At 44.5% G+C, this 9,423-nt stretch overlaps 1 protein-coding gene across 1 annotated transcript in view; it reads left to right on the forward strand.

The window, feature by feature from the left end:
- FAM178B (family with sequence similarity 178, member B) overlaps window positions 1–9,423 on the forward strand; it is a 180,312-nt gene that overhangs the window by 80,663 nt on the left and 90,226 nt on the right. The gene's annotated exons all lie outside the window — the stretch shown is intronic.

A 9,423-nucleotide genomic window follows, 5' to 3' on the forward strand; every position in this document is an offset into this window, starting at 1 on the left:
TCTCATTTTCTTTGAGGTTGCCTTATAGTCCATTAACTTTTCTCTCCATTTAGTGCAGTCTATTTTATCCTGTAATCAACCTGACCTCACCATATAGATCTCTGTTCCTATGTGTTTACCTTCTTTTGCATTGTACTTGTTTTGATCATAGATTGACCTCCCAGATTCTCTGAGTTTGTTCTTATAGTTTTGTTCTGTTCTAGACTTTTCCTTCTGTCGACTGAATTCTGGGAGGTGCTGCCACGTATGTCAGTCTCTCGTTGTTGTCTGTTCTTGTTGGTTCTCAGTCCATAGAACTCCCTTTAGGATGTTTTTCATAGCAGGGTTGGCTTTGGCAAAATCCCTTAGCTTTTGATTATCCTGGAATGTTTTGATTACACTGTCGTATTTGATTGATAGCTTTGCTGGATAAAGGATTCTTGGTTGGCAATTTTTTTCTCCCCATTGCCTTCTTGCTTGCATGGTTTCTGCTGAGAGATCCGAGCTTAATCTGACTTGCTTGCCTTTGTATGTCTTTGTATATTCTAGATACTAGTCTCTTAGCAGTAGCTCTTGGTGTGACACTATGGGCTGATGAGCCAGACTGCAAAGTCATTTGAACTACAATATCAGTGGCTCAAGCTTACCACCTGCTCCTTGGAAAACCTACACAGGTCGCTATCAGTCGGAATTGACTCAATGGCACTTAACAACAAGAAGTCTCTTTTCAAGGTACCCTGGTGGCAAAGTGGGTTATACATGGAACTGCTAACCACAAGGTCAACAGTTCGAATCCCCCAGCCATTCAGTGGGAGAAAGATGAGGTTTTCTGTTCCCATAAAAATTTATAGGCTTAGAAACCCTACAGACACAACCGGACAGCAGTGTTGGGGGCTTTGTGTGTGTAGTCTCTTATTAGATATGTGATTTACAAGTATGTACTCCCATTGCATGAGTTGCCATTTCACTTTTTTGATAGTACTTTTTTGATAGTGTCCTTGAAGCACAAAAGTTTTAAATTTTGTTACAGCTTAGTTTGTGTATTTTTCATTCATTGCTTATGCTTGGGTATCCTATCTAAGACATTGCCTAATCCAAGAGCATGAAGATTTACTCCTATGCTGTTTTGTTTTTAATGAGTTTTACAGTTTTAATGCTTACACTGAAGTCTTTGATCCATTTTGAGCTCATTTTTGTCTGTGGTGTAAAGCAGCGTGTACAGGCAGGTCTCTTGAGACATTACAGGTTCGGCTCCAGACCACCACAGTAAATACCGCACTCAAGCAAGTCACATCAGGCTTTGGGCTCCCAGTGCATATAAAAGTGATGTTTACGCTATACTATTAAGTCTATTAAGTGTGCAATGGCATTTTGAAAAGGTTTGAAATATTGTGAGAATTGCCAAAATGTGCCACACAGACATGAAGTGAGTACACATTGTTGAAAAATGGTGCTAATAAACTTGCTCCATGCAGGGTTGCTGCAAACTTGCAATTTATTTTTTTGAAAAGTATTATCTATGAAGCTCAGTGAAGTAGAGCATAATAAAATGAGCTATGCGTATGTGTGCCCAGGGCCTGGGCCTAACTCTGCTCACATGTGGGGTGCCCTTCATGCCGTAACTCAACAGTGTGGGTGTGTTACCCCATTTCATAGAGAGGAAGTGGTCTGAAGTCAGGCTAGGGTCCCAGGTCTCCCAGGTCTGCCTGTCCGTCCTAGTATGCCTTCTGAATTCTCATGCTGGTACTGTGTGAGTGTTGTGTAGACCCCAATGCACCGAAAAGACTCTGAAGACCTCCCAAGAGACCCCATAGTTCAGCTTTCTAAGAGCCATCGTTTACTTGACATGGGCCCTCCAGTGTCTCCAATTAGCAACAATAACAGGAATCCAACTGCATGATCAATCCCTGTTTTAAAATCATATTGTAGATTATGATACTGAAAGTATAATTTTATGGGAAAGAATAGCTAATGTGTGGTACTGTAGGATAAGCACTGGACTGCATTGTCGGTTTGAAGTTGCAAGGTAGGCAGTTCAAACTCACTGGCTGCTCCTGGAAACCCTTATACAGCAGGGGTGGGGAACATCCAGGCTGTGGCCCATATAAGGCCTGAGAAATCATTTGGTCTGGCCCTGCCAAGGCAACTGCAATTCCAGCCATCACATTGTTATTGTTATTAGGTGCTGTCAGCTTGCTTTGAGTTGGAACTGACTCAAGGGCTCTTAACAACAACGAATTATCGCCACAGCTGTACAAGTTAGTGCTGCTGGTTTCCCATTTTACAGATGGTCAGGGCTGAGACTTGGAAAGCATACTGCATGAATGCTTGGGCTTCACCTTATACATGGTCAGCCCGACTCCCCTGTCAGCTCACTTTACCTATTCTCCCCTTTCCTATCTGTACTTGCAAACTCCTCCTCCCCCGCCCCCACCCCTTTTTTATTTTGGCCCTCTTTTCTCCCACCACAGAGATTTTGCTCTTTTCTCATGGTGCAATGGTTAAGTGCTCAACTGCTAACTGAAAGATCAGCAGCTCAAATCCACCCGGCTCCACAGGCGGAAAACCTGGCAACCTACTCCAGTAACGATTAAAACCGAAAACCACACCCACTGCTATTGAGTCAGTTCTGACTCACAGCAACCCTAGAGTACCAAGTAGACTGTAAATCTTTACAGGAGCAGAAAGCCTCAGCTTTCTCTTGTGGAGCAGCTGATGGGTTTGAACTATCTACCATGTGATTAGCGGCTGACCACTTAACCCAGTATGCCACCAGGACTACTTCCTGCAAAGATTACAGCCCTGGAAACTCTATGGGGCAGTCAAATGATGTAGTGAGTCTAAATAATCTAGATGGCCTCTAACAGTAACTATCTGAGAGACTCTCTCCCACCTCCCTGCTTCCCCCAGTAACCTCCTGGCTTCTGCCTTCTTATCTCCACCACTTCTTCTGGATTTTAGCTCAGTCTCTCTAGTGTTTATTCCTCATGGAAGCCTGCCCTGACCTCTCCCTACAGCCCCCCAGTTCATTCTTCTTCCCATCTAGTCTCTTGACCCCATTTATACCTTTCTGGCTCTAGCCATTGTTGTGCTTCTGCATTTATGTGTGGATTCTCTGTTAACATTATCCATCCCATTAGGCTCTGAACTGCGAGCCTTCAGTGGGTTCCTAGCAGCTACCTGAGCCTGGCACACACTGGGACTCCGTACTCAGTGAGCGAGTGGGCATTGCCAACAGTGGCAAAGGATCACTTGTTGTCTTTTCCCCTCAGCGCCTTGTGTTCCTGTGGGGTCCTTGGGCTGTGGCGATACACATGCAGGCCCCGGCTCCTAGGTGTGCTTTCTGGCTGCCTAACTAAGATCAGGACACAGGGTGAGCTTACCCTGTGAGGATGGGCACCTGTGTTACCCCAGCTCCACCAGCGTTGCCCTGGTCTCCATTCCTTCTGGAGCTGGACACCTGCATTCAGCTCCTGACCTCACCCCTCAGGGTGTCCTACCATCTGTACAACGGGGATCATGACAATACTGCTTTGTCGGTCAGTTTGTCGATATTGGCTGCCTTCAGTTGACTCCCAACTTACAGCAACCCCATGAACAATGGAACAAATCATGACCAGTCCTGCACCTCCCCTAGGATTGCTTGATTTTTGGAAGTAGAGCACCAAACATTTCTTCCTCATCTGTCTTAGTGTGGAAACTCAATTGAAGCTGATCAGCATCAAAGAAACACCAAACCTCTACTGACTGGACAGGTGGTGGCTGCCCATAGGTGGTGGCTGCACTGGGTATTGACCAGGAATCATGTTGTGGTCCGCCAGATGGAAGGACCAACACCGCCCCACCCCCGCATCAGCTGGTAGCAAACAAGACAAAAATGAATTAGCACCTGTAACACATTTAGAACCAGTGGTACCTGGCATTAGTAGTTTTTAAAGGTCCCCAGGTGATTCCAATGTGCAGCCAAGACTGACAGACCTCAGGTTATGAGGATTTTGGCTAAATACACACCTCTCTAGGTGGGATGCAGTGAGGTCAAGTAAAAAAGGGCGTATCCCAGTTCTTTGGTTAAAAATGAGGAACAAAATAAATTTCATTGATTTCCACTTGGTGAACACTTCCTAAGAGTTGTCGTCTAGGCCTCTGAACCGTGGGCGTATGCTCTGAGCCTGTAGCACAGGGGTTTTGCTATGGTTGTACATTGAGGTCATCAGAAGAGCTTGAGGAAGGACTGGCACAGCTGGTGTGGCATGCTGCCTGGATGGGAGGTGGGGGGAGGTTTTTAAAACCCTCCCCAGGTGATGCTAGGGAGCAGCTGCGACTGAGGACAGCTGTGGGAGCCAGACACCTGTCTTCAGGTGCAAAGTTGTGGGTATGAATGGGTGGGACTGGTTTGGTACTATGATGGATTGAATTGTGTCCCCAAGAAGTATGCATTGTAAGTCCTAAGCTCTGTACGTGTGGATAAGGTGCTCTAGTGGGGAAGGCTGCTAACAGAAAGTTGGAGTGTCGAGTTTACCAGCTGCTCTTCAGGAGAGATGACCTGCCATTTGCTTCTGTAAACGTTTCAGCCTGAAAAACCCTATGAGGCAGTCCTACTTTGTCCTCTAGGACCACTGTGTGCCCCTCACAGTGACAGGTGTGTGTGTGTGTGTGTGTGTGTGTGTGTGTGTGTGTGTGTGTAATTAATCTCACCTGGGAATAGGGTCTTCGTTGCTATGATAATTAGGCTATATCAGCGTGGTGGTGGTGTTACGTGCTGTCCCATCACAACAACCCAGTGTAGGGTGTACAAGGAGCAGCTGGTAAGTTTGAACGGCTGACCTTGGAGTTCAAACCGACCTTGCGGTCTAGGGCTTACCCTACAGTGCCACACCAGGACTTCTACATGATAGTGTTGCTGTTGATAAGTGCTGTCGAGTTGACTCCAACCCATAGTGACCCTATATAGGATTTCTGAGGAGCGGCTGACGAGCTTGAACCGCTGACTTTGTAGTTCAAGCGGCTTTGCAGCCCGGCACATTAACCCGCAAGTGCCACACTAGGACTCCCTACATCATTGTATGGTGTGCATTAAACCAATCACTTCTAAGAGAGAAAAGGAGCCCTTCAGGCACAGAAGGAAGCAAAGACAAACTGGAGAAGATTAAACTATGTGGTGTAGGGCTACGAATTAGCACTGGATTGAGAACCACAAGGTCAGTACTTCAAACCCACTAGCTGCTCCTTGGAAACCCCACACAGGGTCACTATGAGTCAGAACCAACTCGGCGACACTTAACAACAGATCACCAGAACAGAACAAGAACAGAACAGAAGCTGAAAAGTGACAAGGGCCTTCCTCCAAAGCCTACGTGAGAGAGAGAAATTCTTTTCCTAGAGCTGGTGCCCTGAATTTGGACTGATGACCTCCTAAACTGTGAGAAAATACAGTTGTTTGTCAAAGCCACCCTATTGTGGTATTTCTGTTCTATAACACAATTCTCTCCCAGGAGCTCAGGCTGGCTTCCATTGCCACTTCTCTCCCACCAATACTGCACCCTCATCACTTACCAGAGATGTGAGGCTGGGTCTGGAGCACAGGTCCATGGCTTTTGTAACGTCAGTAGAATCTCAAACTTGTCTGCATATCGTTCAGGCATTTGTTTGGATTCCAAGCCCACACCACACATGCCATATGCCTTTGGCCTTGCTTTTTGAAGCTGCATAATAACCCCAGCCATCACTCATCAGTCAGCTTGTTGTACTGTGATGACTTCTGTGTTGTTGTGATGCTGGAAACTATGTCAGTGGTATTTCAAATACTTTAGGGTCACCCATGGGGGCAGGTTTCAGCAGTGCTTTCAGACTAAAACAGACTAGGAAGAAGGAGAGGCAGACCACTTCTGTCTGAAAGGTTAGCCACTGAAAACCTTACAAATAAAAGCGAAACTTTGTTTGGCATAGTGCCAGAAGCTTAGCCCCTCAAGTTGGAAGGCACTCAAAATATGACTGGGGAAGTATGCTTTCTCAAAGTAGAATCAACCTTAATGACAGGGAGGGGGCAAAGCTTTTAGGATCTTCATTTGTTGGTGGGGCATGACTCAAAAGGAGAAGAGACAGCTGAAAAATCTATTAATAATCAAGGTGCACTGCATGGGGTATGAATTTAGAAAAATTGGAAGTTTTCAGAAATGAAATGGAATTCATAAAGATCAATATCCTAGGTATTCATGAGCTGAAATGAATGGGTGTTGGCCATTTTGAATCAGTCAGTCGTATAGCTTACTGTGCTGGGAATAACAAATTAAAGAGGGATGGTGTCATATTCATTAGCAAAAAGACCATTTCAAGATCTATCGTGAAGCACAGTGCTGTCTGTGATAGGATAATATGCATACACCTGTAAGGAAAACCAGTTAATGCAATTAGTACTAGATTTTCATACCAATCACTAAAGCCTATGATGAAGAAATTGAAGAATTCTACCAACTTCTTCAGCCTGAAATCAATCAAGCATGCAAACTGGCAACTGGAATGAGAAAACTAAAAGTTGGAAAATACGGTCTTCGTGATCTTTGATATCAAATGATAGAATTGTGATAGACTAATGACTTCTTCATTGCAAAGACCTTTTTTCAGCAGCATAAACAGTGACTGTACATGTGGACCCTGCCACAATGGAACACAGAGGGATCAGATAGACTGGGAAGAGATGATGGAGAAGCTGTGTATCATCATTCAGAACATAAAACACATCAGCGACAGCTGAAATACGGCATTGAGTTTATCCCATCTGAACTCAGAGACCATCTAAAGAGTAGGTTTGATACATTGGACACTAATGAATATTTAATATATCATGGCCTGCAGAAGAACAAACAAATGTGTTTTGGAAGAAATAAGGTCAGATTGCTCCTTAAATATAACAGTGGTGAGGCTTTGTCCCTCATAGTATGGACATATACTCAGGAGGGACCAGTCCCTGGAGAAAGACATCATGCTTAGTAAAGTGGAGGATCAGCAAAAAAGGAAGACCCAGAATGCAATGGATTAACACAGTGGCTACAACAGTGGGCTCAAACACAGGAATGATTGTGAGGATGTCCCAGGAGCCAGCAGTGTTTCCTTCTATTGTACACAGGGTCACTGTGAGTCAGAACCAAGTTGATAACACCTAACATCAACCATAGTGATCCCAGTGTAGATAAGGCTGAGAGCCGCTATGTTAGATCTTCAGCCAGCGTCCTGACCCAAAAAAGGGTCAACTCTACTAGTGTCCTTAGTTAACCAGGACCAGCGGCCCATTTGTTTGCCCGTACTGGCTAGAGTGCTATATGGAGCCTTTTCTTTTGTTTCGTTTTATTCCAGACACCAGGAATATTCAAGAATTTCCAGGTTCAACAATCCAAAATGAGAAAGCATCTGGTGACTCCTGCATTCAGGGACATTACTGGGAAGCTCTTTGGTTTCATCTAAATCTCAAAACTCTTGCTGTTTAAATTTACAAAGGAAGGAGCGTGGTTTGCTATTCCTTTTCTGAGTCCCTTAAAACAGCCCAACTGAGGTGTCTACCCAAAAGACCTGAAAGCAGCGATGTGAAAGACATCACACACCAGTGTTCACAACAGCCAAAAGGTAGAAAGAAACAGCCGAAGTGTCCATCAACAGATGAACAGATAAATAAAATGTGGTTTATACATACGGCAGGAAGGGGAAGGAACTTCAAAAAGTTCGTGGAAAAATTCTGTTATCTTTTAATTACATTTTTCCACAAACTTTTTGAACCCCCCCTCATACAATGGACTATTTATTATTCTGACAAAAAGAGGAATGAAGTCCCGATGCATGCCACAACGTGGATGAGCCTAGAGGACATTTTGCTGAGCGAAATTAGCCACAGGACAATATTGTACGGTGCCAGTTATGTAGAATACACAACTACAAAGAAATCCTAAGTAAGTACTGAGCACCAGGGATGGTGAGGGAAATTGGGAGTTTTTGCTTAGAGGGCACTGAATGTATGTTAATGATGTAGTAATTTGGAAAGGGCTAGTGAGAAGGGTTGCACAATTTGAAGAATGTAGATTATACATGTAGAAATTGATAAATGTTTTACTGTATGTATGTGTTGATCACATCTGCCTTTCCCTCTCCAAAAAAAAAAAAAAAAAGTTTGTGGGAAAATTCCATTATCTTTTAATTCCATGAAGTTTTTGAAGCCCCGTTAGAACGTGATTGCCTGGTGTATAGATGTAAGTGCTGGGCCTCCAGCAGCTGTCCTGGACCAGGGAACAGACCACCTGCCAAGAAGCAGAAAGACGGGCACCCAAGATCCACAGACACAGTGAAGTTCCCACACCAGTTCTGAACACCTACTTCCAAACTCCCTTTTCATCTAAGAAACATAAAATTCTAGCCTATCTAATTAAGCCAGATGGTTTGGTTTGGTCTGGCTTTTTTGCTATGTGTAGCTGAATCTACGTCTGGCCAATGCAGGTGGTCCATTAGCTGGTACAGTACTACTACTCTCTGTGGTATACACCAGTGCCTCAAGTGTCAATAGTGTTAGGTGACACCTGCCAGTGGTGTGAGTTGCAGAGGGCAGGAGAGAGGAGAGGTGGCCTGGGGACGGCATCACCTAACCTGCACACGAATAAACAGGGAGCTATAGAGATGATGTGTGTGGGAGGGGTGGGGGCTAGTGATGCAGGCTGGGTAATAGCAGAGGACAGAGGTTTTCATGGGTCCCAAAGGGAGGACCTCAGGCTTAGGGGAAAGTGGGGAGAAAATAGAAAATGAAGGAGTGAGTGGAGATGGTTGCAGGACTGAGAAGGAACAAAAGGAATGTTCCAGAAGGTATGAGTAGAACTGATCTGGAGAAAACAATAATGGTGAAGAGAGATCAAGAACAACACACCTATCTGAATTTATTAAAGTTCCACTGGGTGTACAGTTGTTTCTGGGATTAAGCTATGTGAGAGAGACACTTGAGCTTTGTTACCTGTTTGCACTTTAGCTGTGGCAGTGGAACTATGCATGCTGTAAACGATGTGATTTGATAGGATTTCGTATTTTCATGTTATTCCTAGTCACAGATGCCAGTCGATTCCTTTTGCTGTCCGTTCTTACCACAGTCGCTAAGATCTACTGGGTGTGACCCACTGCTGCCTCTCTGCACTCACCCATCTCTGGGCCCTATATCTGCTCCTTAACCAATTGCCATAAAGTCAACCCCAACTCAGGACAACCCATGTGTGTCAGAGTAGTACCCATGATCCATAGGATTTTCAGTGGCTAATTTTTCAGTAGTGAATAAATCAAACAATGTATTACATTAGGAAAATCTGCTGCACAAGACCTTTTATATTATGTTCATTAAAGAACAAAGCTGCGAATTTAAGGACTAAGGCATGCCTGACTCAAACCACGGTATTCTCAGTTGCCTCTTATCATGTGAAAGTT

Source organism: Chrysochloris asiatica, unplaced genomic scaffold (assembly GCF_000296735.1).
Source record: "Chrysochloris asiatica unplaced genomic scaffold, ChrAsi1.0 scaffold00395, whole genome shotgun sequence".
Lineage (NCBI taxonomy): Eukaryota > Metazoa > Chordata > Mammalia > Afrosoricida > Chrysochloridae > Chrysochloris > Chrysochloris asiatica.